The sequence below is a fragment of the Rissa tridactyla genome, chromosome 4, assembly GCF_028500815.1.
Source record: "Rissa tridactyla isolate bRisTri1 chromosome 4, bRisTri1.patW.cur.20221130, whole genome shotgun sequence".
In the NCBI taxonomy this organism is placed as follows: Eukaryota; Metazoa; Chordata; class Aves; order Charadriiformes; family Laridae; genus Rissa; species Rissa tridactyla.
Genome location: NC_071469.1, coordinates 78,920,127 through 78,937,828, shown reverse-complemented (window position 1 = coordinate 78,937,828; position 17,702 = coordinate 78,920,127). Strand labels below are relative to the sequence as shown.

Here is a 17,702-nt window from a genome sequence, read left to right as displayed (position 1 = left end):
TTGAAGGAGAAACAAGCTTTTTTATTTGTCTGCAATAAAGTTTAAGACCACTTGTCTGAGAGTCTGCTAGTAGCAGGTCAATGAAAGAAGTACCTAAACCACTTTTAGCTGCTCAGAAGTTTCCTCAGGAAAGTGAATTGAAAGTTCACAATTCATTTAATTGACAATGTTCTAACAAGGCTTGGGCTTTTGGATTTCAGGGGGGATTGTTTGTTTTTGTTGTTTGGTTGGGTTTTTGTTTTTTACTGTATTCAAATGAGTGACATTTCAAACATGATCTCCTTTGCGCACAGGCAGCTGCATTTAGAACTTTTGGGTTTTATTTTTCTCTAATTTCACCTCAGCAAGGCTACTAACTTAAACCTAATCCTCCTGAAAAGTGAGCATCCGCAGAAATGCCCCACTTGTATCCAAATGCAGCTGTAAACTGTTTTAGCCTTGGTAAGCTCCCTTAATTTCCTTTTCACATGAGAAGTCAGAGGCTCAAGCTGACTCCTAAAACGGCACTGTAGCACCTCTTTTCACTTTCGTTACATGCCTCATTTCTGTTCTTCCCTGTGCAGCCATGTACCTCTTTCACTCGTTATTCCCACAGGATATGTCATTTTCACACCTTCCCCAGATGAGGAGGGATGAGGTGCCAGCAGGACCTGATCAATCCCAGTGTGTGCCAGAGCAGCGCTGCAACTTCCCAGCCCCTGCCTTTGAAAGGAGAGATTTTACACCATGACAGATCACTCTTTAGCAAAGTTCAACTCAAAACCTCAACCTCAAGTGTTAAAAAAGAAAACCCCTTAAATGATACAAGTTATTACATTTAATCCCTTTGGGGGAAGTGGGGAATGATTTTGTGATTAAGGACCTGCAGTGGGGCTCAAGAGAATTAGTTCAATTCTGGGCTCCGAAACAAGCTTCCAGGTTCCCCTGGGAAAGCCTATGCAATCTTCTCTCTCCCATGGACACTGGCAGGGTAATCTACAAGTGTGTGCAGCCCTCAGACACTGGAGTATCAACAGCCAAATAAATGCATAGTTAGTAGTGAGGTGGGACTAGTTAGCTATCCAAAGAGGGCACTACCGTTAGACTATCGCTTACCACAGAAGTCATACTTCCGTTTTTAAAAACAGGTATTAGAAGGAGTCTTGAAAAATAATAAGTTATATTATTACTTACTCTTGGGCTGACAGCTACTTCCTTATGATTTTAGCTAATGCATTAAGTGAATGAAAAAAGCTGCAAGATAAAAATAAGCTGGCAGGCCTTGCAGAAAGACACCACTCAGTTCTCAAGCACTGGGGTATTTTCCATGATTTGCACTGCAGGAAAATTTTGATCAATTAAGATCTATAGTTGGTATTGTTTCTTGGCAAAATTAAATTTATGAATTGATTTAATTCATAGAATGAACAAATTCAATAGCGAAAACTCATCTGACAACATGAGTTACGACAGAGCAAATCAAGCAAGCACTATCAGAAAAACATAATACTGAAGTCATTCTGTAGCCTTCTAGATGAAGTGCTCCAGTACGCAATCCACAGTGAAAGCATTAGACAGACTGTCTTACAAAAAGAACAAAAAGATTTAATTAGTCTGATATACTGATAAGCCCACATATTAGTCATAATAGTTCTTCGCTATTCACTATTAGCATAAATTTTCCCCTACAATTATGAAAAGCAGCTGTCATATACCCATATAAGAAATACATAAAATGAAAATTACTTCCCACTTTTAAAGACATTACAATAATTTAAAAATTTGACTACTTTCTGAAAAAGTACAGTGCCTATTATGGTTGCAAGTAATACCTATGATGCATTTAATGCATTACAGAAGTTACTTTCAGTAACTTAGTGTGCTCCATATCTTCACATCTAAACTATTTTCTTGAAGTAATTGCCCCTTTCAAAAGCGGAAAAATCCACACAAAGTTTCAAGATCAGTGTTTCTGGCATTGTTTCTTTGTGTTCAACCTATAAGCAATAATTTAACCTTAAGTATTTTTGCAGAGCAGCCACTATTTATTTTGCATGTATTAAATCCAAGTAGACTTAATATTTCAGTAGAATGGCTATTAAAAATATTTTTTAAATCTGGTATTTGATTGGCTTGTATGTAACTACAGATTAAGGTGGTTCCTCACATTAATTTACTTGACTTGCTTTTCTAACTAAAGTTATTTTGATATTTTCCTTAATTTTTCCACTGTTACAACTTCAAGTTATATTGGAAGTGTAAACAGTTGAAAATACAAAAAACCCCAATCCCAAGCAAACTTAATATTCAAGAGATCTATATAAAACTCTTTCAAAGCTGTCAGTTATTAGGTGAGCAAGTAACACCAACAATTCTGGTTGAGGCTAAAATCAATCTCTCTATACTGTAAAATGCAAAAACAACTGATGGACTTCCCATGAATTTAGAGAAATTCCACCCATGCTATCCAACATGCACTGAAACCCAGGTCTGACCAGACCTGTCCATTCTAACTTGAATAGTCAGATGAAGTTCAACCACAAAGTGAAATTGGTGACAACTGTGTAAAACACGTTAACTTTATTTTGTGACTGTTTAAAGTTACAAAGGTACAACACTAACATTCATGAACCTTTGTTTTAATAGAAAAGCCTTCTTAAATTTTTCACAGGTTCTCACAGGCTGGGGTGCAACAGAAGGTGAGATGCACATGTGGTTACAGGACTTCCACTATTGCCAATGGTGTCAGCAGTGTCTTCCTAGTTAAGCTCCCCATTGATGCTGTACCGGTTTAACATGAAGAGCTGTGACAAAATAAAACAAATACTGTAAGACAGTTGTTTCTGGATCTGGTCACTCTCCCCACATCTACTTATACGTAAAAATCACTTCCCCTCTTCCATCAGTGAAAGGCTAATTGCCATCTCAAATTTTCATTTTACTGTATTATCAAACCTAGTGATTTGCTATAAACTTTTGATTGTTCCATGTCCTCAAATAGGTAATCTAACATCTGACTTCTCACTTCAATGCATAATATAGTCTAATATCCTATTCCTTTTATGTATCCTGCATACCTGAATCAGGTTTCAGGCAAGGGCCCACTGCAAAGCTACCACATTCCCTCCAGCTGATACTGTGCTGCAGAACATCGTTACAATGAAAAGGTATGTCCTGTCCTAATGTCTGATGCAGAATCACATATCCCTGAATTACCACTGATGGGTGCGTGTCTCACCAATTCTCGCTCCTGTCCAGGCGCTGTGTTTCAATATGAATTGGCCACACACTGCTTCCTCACATCTAACCTAAATCATCTTTACTACAAATTAAAGCAATTACTTATTTTATCTGGAACGACCACAGAGAAAAGTTCTCTCCTCTTTATAACCTTGAAAGAATCAACCCATGCCAAGAGGAAGAGCTTTGAAAAAACCACACCATTCTCTAATAATCTTTTATAGTTCTGATAACACCTTTCAGATTATGTCAGCTCACAGCTACTGCACGCTCTCTGATAATTCCATAGCACTGCATGCCTAAAGCAGTAAAAACATCCACCTTCATTTGACAACTAGAGAAGTACATCAGTATATTTTTATATATTATATGTCCATAAAACACAGGGATGGCCAATTACTCACACATCTAACCATTATGCTTGGTTATTACTGTAACTCCTACCAAGGAAGAAAAACTTCACTCCTTAAAAAGGACAAAAAGCGGAGAAAATTGTTTCCGGTGTCTCATTTTCCTTCCCGTCTCCCCCAGTGTCTACATAAACAGCAGCAAAGCCTCACAGAAAAGCTAGCCAGCCTTCCTACAGGCCAGAAGGGATTTCCCTATCAAGGTCTGCAACCCTGCAAGCAGGGTGCATAACTGCTTACCTAAAGTCATTCAGTACTTCATTTAAACAGGTATCTACCTTTTCAAATCTACTCTCAGTGAACTATAGGGATGCTGAAGATGATTTTTTTTTCCTCCCACCCTGGAAGAGTTTAAAATGAGAACTTTAAACTCAAATGGTGATGTAAGAAAATTAGTTATTTCCAGTTTAGCTTTCATTTGTTTCTCCAGCTGTCTTCAAAATCAGGCATTCTTTCTCTCCCAATAAAAAAGATTTAAATCAGGAACTATGCATTATTTTTATTTTACATCTACAGCAATATCTAATATTTTTCTACCTTTTTAAAATTCTAAATGCTCTAATTATAAATTACATTCTTGTATTTCTACTGTGAATAACGTTTCATTTTGCTTGGATGACAAGCACGCGGGCATCTATGTGGTAAGTACCCTGGTTATTATGAAAAAGCCAAAGAAACCCACTGGACTTGTATGCTTTAGAAAGTGGTATCTAATTATTCCAATAAAGAATATATATAGATATAGATTCCAATATGGAAACAGTATCCTTCGGGATGAGACTGGCTTGAAGAAAGATGGCCGTTGTTTTCATTATTTATATGAAATAAAGTTGTCCTGCTAGAATAGATGTGTGGCTGCCAGCATCAGGAAGGTTTTAACTAGAAGTGATTTACAGTTATGAAATCAAACAGCTGCAGAGCTTCAACACTCTCACCTGCCGTTGGCAAAAGGCCAGGTGTCCCTCCAAGCAGTGGCCATTTTGCAGGTTGATGTCAAGAATATCCCAGAAGTCCAAATTCTTTACCAGGTGCTAAAAGAAGAGGTGGAAGCTTATCCTTTGCATCTAGCAGTCTGTTTGGAAGTGGTTTTTACTGTCACCTGTTTTAAAACAAACAGTAAAATCTGCTTGTGTTTGCACAGGACACTCCTAACTGTGAAGGCCTAAAACTTCCAGGCTTAAGAAACCCCAGTTACCTTCCTGAAAACAGGTATGGAAACAAGCACTGCAGACAAAGCACGGACACGACACACCAACAGCTACAAATGCCTTTATCGTTCATAGTGCCCTACTTTAAAAGATGTACCACCACAGCACTACAAGTATAGCGTAGTGTACGTATTTAACAACAGAGCACACTGACCTGCAGCGTTACTAATCTTGGCACGAGCACACTACAAAGTAAAACTCTCCCTCATGTTAACGTTAACCTGAACAGGCAAGTTAAAACATAAACTGACGAAGTACAACTGGTATGGAAAACTAAAGCCAAATATTATTTGAGTGATTTTGTCACAACAAACATACTGGATGTCATCGTTGACTGGTTCTAAGCAAGGATTTAATCCATGACCGCAATGTAGGTCACTAGTTTTGATACAGTTTGTGCCTGGAATCCATTCCAAGGAATCAGACTCAGCACTAACATCGATAGCTGTCAAGAATGTACATGTGGTTTCTTTTTACACTACCATTTAATACAACAAAATAATCAAATTAAGCACACAATATTTTTTGCTGACTTGCCTTTTTATTTCAATCGTTAAAGCAGTATTTAATTTACAACAAAGCACCATACTCTAATCCTGCACATCCAAGAATATTCACGTTTAAAACCTGAACCGCCCTCACCGTTTCTGCTGCCCTTTCGGTTTTCAATGAGCTTCAGTAACTCAAAAGAATTGCAACCAACTTGGTAACTAAAAAAGAAAGCTTTGTAGAACGGGAAAAGTTCACAACAGGGGAGGAAAAAAGCCTTTCTAAAATAGCCAGGTGTTCACCTCAACCCATACCAACTTCAAACAGATGCAAGGACAGTAGCTGAATCTGATTTCAGACTAAGGACATGAAAGATGAGCTTTATATTTTTATGCTTTTATAATGTTACAATGAATTCATTTTTAGATAAAGAATAGTATACTCCCCTACTCTCCTATTCTTTCCCAGAAAGTTTGCTCTGAAAATAGCATGGCTGAGTTCCAGTCTTTCAACTATTATTTGATCACTGCCAAATATTTGCAAGTTCAGATCTTTACACATCCCACCCGTCTACTTGATTGCAGTTCATGTAGTATCTACCATGTTTTGTTCTACTTTTATGAGTAAACGTACTGTGGCAAGTGATCAAGTCAGTCACAAAAACAGAATGAATTACTTTGAAATACAAAACTGAAATAGCTTTGGAAGAAGAGCCCCTGACAGTCTATCAAAGGTTTAACTTGAGGAAAAGGTGACCAGCCCAAGAGCAACCCTGCTTGGCAGTGGAAGAGGTGGAGGTTTACATAAGGTATGGGTGGCAGTGCTTCTACATGGCCTCGCATCCTCATGACACGCTGTGTCTTCACCTTCAGCTCAAGAATGAGCTGCCTTTTTTTTTTTCCCAACAGGGCTCAGTTTAAATGAACAAGAGTGGTAAGCAATTCTTCAGAAGACATTAAGAACACAAGTAGAAGCTTGCAAGAACCTCACTACCCCCTTATCACAAGGGCATTCAAGAGTTTTCTGTAGAATAGCTCCTAAGATCAAAATGACACAGATATTCCAAGTCTAGAACTTACATATATGGCTGGGTTTATTTTTTTTCTGATCTGCTGTTTTTTAAGTTTTGTAATTCAAATAAGTTTATACACTGTTATATTACTGAACTCTCTTAAACCAAGAGTTACATTCTGCTTAATGGACTGACAGATATTACTAACTTAAATGTATCTGTGTGTACAGTGTCATTAAAACTTAAAATACACAACAACATTAGCAGATAATCAAATACTCACTTTGCAACCACAACCTGAGAGAGCAATTGCCCATTAGGGGACTTGTGTATATGTCCTTCTAACATGTCCAGTTCTGTGAAGAATATACGCACCCTACTTCAGGATGCACATGCCCATTAATACATACACCAGCATTTTATATGTGCACTTTTGATCTCTACTGCCTATAATTTATTTACAGATTATTTATGTGGAATGCACCTAAGCTTATTTATAACAGATTTAAAAGATACTTGAAGTCGTATTTCAGAGGGAGAAGAAACATTAATACCTTCAGTCATACCTTTTCTGGTCTTTGCATGGTCACTTACTGAGTTTGACTCCACCCAAGCCAAGTATTTCTCTGCACTTAACAGAAATGTGTCTAATGCCCAGAGGTACAGTGTATGTCTCGCACAGCTCCCACGCTAGGCAGTCATCTAGCAGATCAGCTGCCTTGCGTGAAATCCTGGTACACTCCTGTTGCTCACACTCAGCAAATGTATTCCCAAAAGCTTTAACTACCAGAGCCAGTGCTGCCTCCACAGGCATGTTACGATGCACTACAGAGTGAGAGATAGCTGGCTTTATGCAGCTTATGTTTTCATCTACTTCATACCTTTACACAAAGATTAAAAAATATAGCTGTTAAGTTTGTGCAATATAACAGAGATTTTTAAAGCCTTCAGTTAAGTATTGATATAGCCTTCCTGTAGCTGCAGAGGTTAGTTTTGCTTTAGCACCAGTATATGAACTTCATTTGAAACACGAAGAGTTGTAATTTCTCCTTCCCACTGTCAAAACATTATTGGTCATTCATGATCTAAAGCTAAAATTAAGATAAAGATTCCAATTCCACACAAAGACTTTCACAAAGACCTACAACTGAAATAGGATTGGTACAGATTTTTCTTCTTAATTTCAGCGTATTTTTTACTTAACTGGAGAACAGAGCAGTCACTTTCCCTCCAGGAGAAAGTGCCTTTTTACTAATGTGTTTGTGATAAAAGCTGCAAAATTTGAAAATTTGCAATAAAAAGTCCTAAAACAAATACAGAAAAAAACTTTAAGAAGGATTTTATTGATTCATTTACATAGAATCAATGGAAGAAAGGGAAATTTTAATTCAGGAATTCCTATACAACTTATCATTCATTATGATATCTGATAGTGTGTTACATGCATTTTTATGCCATTTAAGCTGCAGCAATCAGTACAGATGAATTATAAATTAATTCAGTGAGCTGTTTCAAACTGTCTCATTTTAAGTAGGTAAAATTGTTACCAAGAATGCAATGACTCATCATTTAAAATTTTAATGGATTGAAAGACATTTGAACCACAGTTCTGAATGATGACTATTTTAAGTGACATCTCTCAAACAAGCTAAACTTTCTTTCAATAGAAGAATGAAGCATGATTACAGTGCAAGAGGAAAGTGCTACATTTGTCTGTTCAAAAATACAAACCCATCATTTTTAACTTCTTGGAATATCTGTGTGATATCTGACTTACATAAGGTATATTATTTCCATCACAGAACCAGGTTCTTGTAACTGATTGCCTACAATTGTAGCATATTTCCCTAAAGAAAAAAAAGAGAAGTTGGTTATATACAAATAAAAGTCTGTGTCATTGTTTCCCATTGCCATGCTGTTGTCACCATCTTGTATGTACCAGAAGCCACAAAGTTCAAGTCCAGTGTTGTGAGGTTTCAATACATCAGATACACTTTCTACAGTGTCAGGAAGTAACTGTGATCTCCATTTTAAGCCACATGGAGAAAAACTTGAAATTGTTTGTCAAAATATAGTAGGAAGGTATAATATACATAAAAAGAATTTTAGTTAGTGATTCCTGGTTGGTCATGTTTTAGTGCTAGATTTGGGAGTGAAATACATTATTGAAATTATTTATATTTATCATTCAATTCTATCATCCTAGTACATTGGGAAATATTCAACTGAAAATAATATTGAACTATACTTTAAGAATTTTACTGATATCTTGATTTTGGTCTTTTAGACTTGGGAGATCATGTTTCTTACTGATAGCAATATGGAGAGATCAGAGTCACAAGCTCCATTTGCTTCACCAAAACAGTTGATCCTGAAATTACCAATGGGACAGTAAATAGTCAAGGAAAAACACTGCCAGCCCATGTTGAGCTTCCCCATCAACCAACACCCCAAGTCCTTCTTCTCAGGGCTGCTCTCAAGCCATTCTCCATCCAGCCTATATTTGTGCTTGGGATTGCCCCAACCCATATGCAGGACCTTGCACTTGGCCTTGTTGAACTTCATGAGGTTCACATGGGCCCACCTCTCAAGGCTGTCCAGGTCCCTCTGGATGACCTCCCTTCCCTCCAACATCTAGGACACTCCACACAGCTTGGTATCATCAGCAAACTTGCTGAGGGTGCACTCAGTCCCACTGTCCATGTTGCCGAAGATGTCAAACAGTACCCATCCCAATATCAACCCCTGAGGAATGCCAGTTGTCACTGGTCTCCACATGGCCATCAAGCAGTTTACTGCCACTCTTTGCAACCATCCAGCCAACTCACCAAAGTGGTCCATCTCCAATTTAGAGACAAGGATGTCATGCAGGACAATGTCAAATGCTTTGCACAAGTCCAGGGAGACGATGTCAGTTGCTCTTCTCTTATCCACCAACACTGTAACCCTATTATAGAAGGCCACCAAATTTGTCAGACATGATTTGCTTTCAGTGAAGCCATGTTGGCTGTTGCTAATCATATCCTTATTTTCCACATGCCTTAGTATAGTTTCCAGAAGGATCTGCTTCAGGAGGATCTGATTTCAAGTCTCTCTACTACTGACTAAACACTGCAATAGAGCACTAAACCATGATAGTAGCAGAGAATTTCCAACTCGCATTTGAAGAGGCTATGTACCACTACACTTCTGCAACACTCCATGAACTGAAACAGAAAATATCTGGTGTATTCCCAATCATATTTGAGTATAAAAAAGGGATGTGTCAAATATGGAGGTCAGTGAGGAGGAAAGGAATTAAATATTGCATTTACAGCACCAGAATTCAATACAAAAAAGCAACTGTCTCAGCTTAACATAGTTTTGTTGATTCTGTTATTAGATATGTGAAGGCAGAGTAGATGGTCTACATTTCCTGTAAGTTTCAAATGTATTAAATACATAGGAAAGTGATACCAATAGCAAATTTGTTATAAAACACCTTGCTATGGGGAGGGAAAGAAATGAAAGTTAGAATATCAAAGCAGCAATAAGGAATTCAAAGGAACTACAGTTTAGATTTCCAGTTCTCTAGATAGTCCTCTTATTAGAGGAATTAATTCTGTATTTGAGTAGTTAAGATCTCCGTGTTCAAGTTGATCCAGCTCACCTCCAGGAGGTGAACAGTGACATAATGAAAACCCAACTCTTTTCCAGGATTAGAGACACATCTGTGATAGAAGTTTGTCTTCTGCTTAACAGAATGTTACTCTAAGAATTCATTTATTCCAAAGTATTCTTCTAGTTTTCCTTCAAGTACTTACTACAAGCTAGAGACTAGACAGAAAGTTCTGTGCACTTGGAAGTCCTTTTTATACAGACAACTTCCATTTTTCCTTCTGTTGGCAACTGTGAAAGGAATCTTTCAAATTAGAAAGGTATCTGACATGCATCAAAACCCACAAAGATTACTCAGGCAAAAATAGTATCTGAAACTACTTTTAGTATGTCTAGATTAAGAGATCACAAAAGCCAACCAAATGCTGCAAGGTGGCCTTTAAAACAAAAAAAAAGAGAAATTATGATTGGATTAAGATCAGAGTTAATTCTCAAGTCAATTTTTTTAAAAACCTAGACAGGTCCCTCATGGCTATCATACTCCAAAGCCTAGGAGACACAAAAAATTTTAGGACTAACTAGAAGTATTAAGGAGATGCAGAAACATTAAGTAGGCATGATCTTCAAACATTATCTACATATTTGCAGGGTCACATTTCTGAACTGGGTTACACTTACCTATGTAATTACTGCCTCTGTAATAGAATTAGCTGAAATAAATCTTAATAGAAACCTACTTTTGCTCCTTGCCGATGGCAACAATGACAGTCAGAAGGTGTCTCATTCTTTGTGCATCTGTTGGTAAAACTGCAGGTACAGCTTCTCTCTACAATCATCCCTGGTGCAGTCATCTGCAACCAAGTGAAAAATCAATTAAGCAACAGCACAGACTGCAAAACTATATTAGAACATCACCAAGTCTTCACTACTTTACCATTTAACAATACTGTCAAAAATGATAAAAACAGTTCTTTGAAGTATGGGGTTTTCCCCCCCCCTTTTCTTTTTCCCTGAGGAAATTAGTTAAAGACATGCAAGAAAGCATAAGAAACGTGGTTAAATTTGGCTGCAGACTTCTCAGAATTAATCTACTGAGAACAGCCCATTCATCTATACCAACCCACGGAGGATAACTTTTGCCCCATTCTCTTCTGAACTTTCTTCCATTTTGATGCTGGGACTCAAATCTCACTCCAAGGGAAAACAATGAGAGAGTAGGAAAATTCACCAGACTGCTTTTTCTTTCCTATAGCCAGACACCTGGAGGTAAACTGGAACATTTTTCAGCTGTGTTACACAACACCTTTCCTAAATACTTTAAGAGCCATGTTGAAAAAATATCCACACTGGTCAAACACCATTTATGAGCTTCATTCAGCAATTCAAGCCTCAACATGTACCCTAGATTTACCAAAGAGTGGTATGTCCTGAAGATAACCAGAGTCATGATTTTCTATAATGATTTAAGGCTACCACCACTCAGCCTTGAAGAGACACTGAAGGATGTTATGAACTTGTCTGTCAAATACAGATGAAAATGCATGTTCTAAGAAGGAATAGGAGCTAGTACAATTCTTACCTTTTTAGGAGTACTGGCATCTCATTCTAATTTTCTTTCCCTGTTGAATGCTCATATTGCTGCCCAAATAGCTCTTCAAAGCTAAGGAGAAAATATATTTTGAATGCACTCTTCTCCAAGTCAAAGTAAAAGGCCAGTTCACACAAAATATTTTTTCTTCCATGCTTATGGGAGCATTTAAATACATCGGACATATACTCAATTAGCAGCATTCCCTTACGCTTAGTGTTTTGAAAATTGATATATGTTTCATCAAAACTGAACTGATGCAGAAGACTACTCCCCACAACTCATACAAGCTCACTTTGCATTAGCAGCAAGTTGCTTCTCTTGCTATTCTGCATTTTCTATTTTTCACAGCATCTCCAGTTATCTCACCACATAAATTACCCATATTTCATGGGGATATAAAGTATCCTTTCAATAAATATAGACCAGGCTAATAAGATGAGGGTTTGAAATTTATTGTGTGCTCTCCTAGAAGGATAAAGGGCATATAAGACTGGCACAATGTTTTAACCCCAGATTTTAAAAAACCTAAACCAAGTTAGTTTTGTGCTCAGTACAATGATATTCCTGCCAAGCCATGCATCTCATTCTTTCAAATAACTCCTTAGTAGTTCATTAAAAAAAGCCTTGTTTATCTTCCTACAAGAGTCACTATAACAAAGGTTCTTAGAGGACCACATCACCTAATCCCATTCCAACATTTTTCTAAACTGTATGAATTACAAATGAGTAACTTGAAATTTACTTAATTATAGCTTTAGCTGAGCTAGAAGGTGTTAAAACTCTTGAGAACTTTTATTCAATTTCATTTTCAGAAGTATAAACTACGAAAACAGAGAAGTTGGAAAATTCCAGGCAATTTGATTATGCACTCAGCATCTTCTACACAGCTAGATTTAGTTTCTAGTGGATAGTTTCTAGTGGAGAGTAAGTTTTCCTTACCACTAATAGTAAGAAAACAATTATTTAAGGAAAAAGGTAACTACTTACCAAATCCTCAAAAATTGCAGGATGATTCCAGAACAGATAAAATATGCACGTATGCATTCTGAAAGAGAACAGGAGAAAAGCCCTCTTTGCTCTTGAAACAAAGCACAATAGGAGACAACAAACTTTCCAGAAAATAAGGATCTAGAATCAAGCCTGTACACCATAAAAGTTGCCAATTCAAATCATTACAAGAACATCCATTTTTTTTGCCACAGACTGGCTACTAAACTCAGTAGCCAGATGCCCATAAGAGACAGTGCTTTGAAACTCTATCTTGGAGCATGGAGTCTAGAGTTTGTTAGGCTTTGAGGCGTGAGATATTTTTCTTAATTATTTTATCTATTTATATGACCAGACAACTACTAAAATTAATGTTCCTCCTATAGCATTACCGATACTTTTCTGTTAAACACATAGGATGTTCAAAGTCTTAGAATAATTTCTATTTATGCTACTGAAAGTTTCTTACCTATTCAGATCTTCAAAATCCCTTGAAGAATGACTCTTCTGACATGATTTGTAAGGATTTATACTAGAAGAGGTAAGAATATGAGGTTAGGTATATGTTACCAGAAAAGTCTTTTAAAGGCTAGAATAATCCAGAGTGTTAAAAAATTATAAAATAAGCACATTTAATAGATTTTCATGCTATGTTTGTTTTTTAAAGAGTGTCATTATATCAAATAAAAGTGATGTACTATTTCTCCTTTACCACGCTTTCATTAACAAACTCTAAGGACATGCAAAAAGGTCATGTTTCCTTCTTTGGGTTTGCCTAACCTACTGAATGCCTTGTGATACACTCTACGGCAGCTCAGTCAGTTCCTCCTGACATTGTTTAAAGAAAGCCTGAAAGACTGCACTGACATCACAACAGTCATCACAAAAATCTGCAACCACAGTGGGACATTTTAAGCCAAGATTTCTGCTTACACAAGATTCGTCTAAAGCTTTTGCTTCATCCATTTTCCCTTGAGTAAAGAGGTACTGAACAGTTTACATGGAACATTAGGAAGTGCTTTCATTAAGCACCAGCGAACTGCAGGATATAAAGTGACTTACATTAATATTTAATTTCTTTGCTTCCCATAATAAGATGCGGCACTTGTGCATCACTTACACATTCTAAATTAAGCATGTTTTTCAATTGCCTTATCTAAGATAGACCTTACTGAAAAGGTACATCCTGAACAAAAGAGTTCTAGCAAGTGACCAGAAGCCAACTTTCAGGAAGCTGTCAACCACATGAACACCACTGTAACAGCACCACAACCTGTCCTTCTGCGCTCTGCACCCATCGCAGCTGGTATTAACGCCTTGGGGCCACACTACTCAGCAGTGGCAGACAGGGAGGGAGATGGGGACATACCCATGGGGAATGACCAGGCAGATAAGAACAGTGGCCTCACCACCTCTCAAGGCCTGTCTACCCCCAGTGAGGATGTGACACTGCTATAACCACAAGAGATACTCAAAACCCACCTGGATGCATTCCCGTCCAACCCAATCTAGGTGAACTTGCTTTGGTGGGGTGGCATGGGTGGACTAGATGATCTCCAAAGGTCCCTTCCAACCCCTACCATTCTGTGATTCTGTTAAAAGAAAAGAAACAAGTTCAGCTTTCAGTCTTGGGTTCTCTACACCATTAACAACAGTTTGGTTTTCCTGTGAGCCTTCATTACGGTATAATATCTTTGCCATAAATCTAAGATTTTAAAATAAAATATCTTGTTCTAAACATGTAACTTCCAATCTGAAAGTCAATAAAAGAAGACAATTTTGTCACTTAATGCTATTGGGAAAGACATTTAAAGAACTAAGGTAGCCCTCAAAACAATGAAAAAGCAGATGAATACATCTCTCCCCTGTCAACTGTTTAGAAAACCAAATACAATGTGTGGGAGAACATGAGGAGAGGCTGAGAAGACACTACTTGGGAATTAAATGGGAAGGACTAGGAATTGGAAACATTGAATACACATGATTCAAGACTGAGCAAGAATTCTATCATAATACAAAAACATGACAAAAAAGTGAACACAAAGTTGTGAGGGAGTTTTGTTTAATTTGATATGATATGCCTAATAGCTAAAGAGACACTTTTTTCATAAACTGCTTCCTAACAACATTTCTGTTACACATCATTCACTTCAGAAGACAGGGAGTCTACCTGGATCTATGCATGGGCTCCAAGTCAAGAAAGTTTGGAGACTAAATAACATTGAAGACAAGCAGCAAAGAACAGCCACCGCAGATTAGTAAAACACTGCTAATTAGAGCACAGAACTTGCACAACATTCTTTTACCCTAACCTAAATGTGATAAACTAAAAAAAGGAATTAAGTTATCTTCCATATAAGAAGCCTGTCTTCCAAAGTGCTATAGGGAATAAGAGGGTGAGTTTTACTGCTCCTGTCCTAAGTACCTCAAAGTACGTAAAAACCTCACTCCAGTTGCAGAAAGAGCAGAGGAAGACAAATTAGCTTTACAGACTACCAAAAGTCAAACTGTTTTTAGCATCACAAGCCATAACTTATATTCAATGTGGCAGAACAAGTTTCAAATTACAATCCTAAGAAGTGAAAATTAATCTTTTACTACATCACACAAAAATTGTATGTACAATTGTATGCATACATTATGTAGAGATGATCTAGTGGATTACACTCAGATGTCCAACAAAAGGCTTTCTCTTTTCTACTGAAGATTCTGCTATTTGATAAAGCTCATCTTCCACAATAAACTCTGAAGTATTTTCTGCACTATGCTACAAAAAAGTGTAACAGAGAGAAAATTTAGACAAAACAAAAATTCTGATTGGAATTTTTGTTTTGTCTAAACCATGAAGTCCTGAACATGGCTCTCCTTACAAAAAAACCCAAACAGTAGTTCTGTGGATAAATAATATTTCTCAGGGAAAATGAGACGGAGGAAGAAAAAAAGGACAATTCCTTTATAAGATTTTAAGCTTCCAAAATCTACTTAGAAAAGGAATATAAAGCATTAAACACTATCTTCATACCACTAAATGTAAGTTAGGACAAAACTCTTCAAACTTGGACAGTAGTTACTACACTAAGCAGATTTATAAAGATACAGGATTAGTAAATCCAAAACAACTGAATTTTTAACAGCCTTAAACATTAACACAGTATCTCTGAAGTAACCTGTTGCCTCAAGAGGGAGGGAATGCTTAAAGGAAAATGAGCAGGAGAAGGGATTACGTAGAGGAAAACATTCATGAGAAGGGTGGAAATGCAATTAAACTAAGAAACAAGTGACCCATCCTAATTATCTCTGACAGCAGATGCTGCTAACAGATGCTATCACATTATGCTCAAAGTACAGCTGTAAGAACCAGAAATAGACACCAAAGATGCATCCCTTGCACCTTGAAAAGAGATACTTGAGATATCTTTCTAGGCTGACAAAGCATATTTCTTCCAACAACTACCACATTATGAAGCAATCCAAACATACATTAGGCCCTTTTTCTTAAGCTGTTAATTTTAAGGCTTCACAGGTGTTGACAGAAAAAGATATCACGGATTACAAACAGATGCACTAACCCTAAGAAACAGTTTAATCAACTCATAGTTTTAATATGATGACAGTTACATGGTCTTGCCTCATTTACCTTTTCTAGTCTCCAGTCAACAGAATTGTTCAGAAGAGAGTAAAAGCTACTTGGAAAAAAAGTCAGGGAAATAAAGGCATTTTGAACTGCACAAGAAATTTTACATTATAAGCAATAAAGGAATTACTATTTACTTGACTATCTCAAGGGTTACTGCTCTTGGAATTTTTTTCCTAATGTAGGTTCAGCTTTTAAGTGTCACAAGTCATGAAAACTTGAATAAACAACAGTTTTAAGATATCTGTATCTGTTCAGAAATAAACCTAATAGCTAGAGCAAGATCAAAGAGACCAGCAGGAGATCTGCGCATCAACAAACCTACAGAAGTGTAAATAGCCTAGTGCAAATCACAACTTTCTGATACCTTCAGGATGGTAGAAATCACCAAGGGCTATGCACAGCACTCCATTTTTCAGAGTAGCATCTAACTGCTTGGGGTTCTGGTTAGTTTAAGGTTCTACCAACTACAAAAGTACAGTTGTAGTAAGGAAGAAAACACCTACTTCCCAGTGCTAATACCTGCTATAGTCTTTATGAACAGCCAAAAAAATACACCACTGAGGTGCTCAACCTTTCCACATAGCTGACAGAATTCCAGCTACCACCAGCGGGAGTGTTTCTGTTTTTATTCTGGCAAAACTAGTATAAACTAACTAGGCAAAGCTATAATAAACTGGACTCTAAATGCTCTGCAGAAGATATTATGCCATCCTCTACATTCAGTTGGTCATCACCAAAGCAAAAGTAGCTTAAGACTTTCTAGAAGACACAATTTTTTGTGATTCTGCTTAAAACCAATGTGAGCAAAATACCTACAAATCATATTTTCACAGCTTTTCAAGTTCCCTTTAAGAAAGTCCTTGTACACAAGTAATTCCCTGCCCAGGGGTCACAAAAGGAGAGAAATGATACCCCATCCCACCTGTAAGAGCACTGCATGCAGCTCAGTGACCACTTAGAGGACAGCAACACAAAACTCTCACTGAACGACAAAACACCAATGCAGCCTCCAATACTGGTTAGCTGAAAACAGGTGGCAGTGTGGTGAGCCTTGGTCCCTGGAGAGCTTGCTCATCAAGTTTCTCTGTAACTCTGAAAACTTTCATTTAGGAAAAATAACTGTTTGGTTACCTCCATATACGAGCTGGGGTGGTAGGAAACAGCAGTAACGGCCATAGAATCACGATGGCTGATCACCGTATGCCCAAAGGGGCACTTACAACCTACAAAAACCCCCAACGTTTAAATAGCACCTTTGGGCACTCGCTATTTAGGGTGTTACCACCCTCTAAACGACAGTCACAGCCCATCAGGACCCGGCCAGGCAACACGGAGAGGGCTCGCCGCCACGCTACTGGTACTGCCCACGCCTAGAGGCCGCCGACCCGGCACCACACCCGGGACCCGCCACCACTTCGCGCCCGTCGTCCCACCGAGGAGAGCGGCCCCGTGCCCAGAAGAAACCGCTCCAGGAGGGTCCGGGCGCTGCTGAGCTTCGTATCCTGAGGGGACCAACGGTCAGCAAAACCCCCAGAGCTTCCCGCGAGACACCACC

General features: G+C 37.9%; 1 pseudogene; it reads right to left on the bottom strand.

The window, feature by feature from the left end:
- Window positions 1–4,505: 4,505 nt before the first annotated feature.
- On the bottom strand, window positions 4,506–17,695 carry LOC128908659 (uncharacterized; annotated as a pseudogene).
- Between the last annotated feature and the right edge of the window lie 7 nt (window positions 17,696–17,702).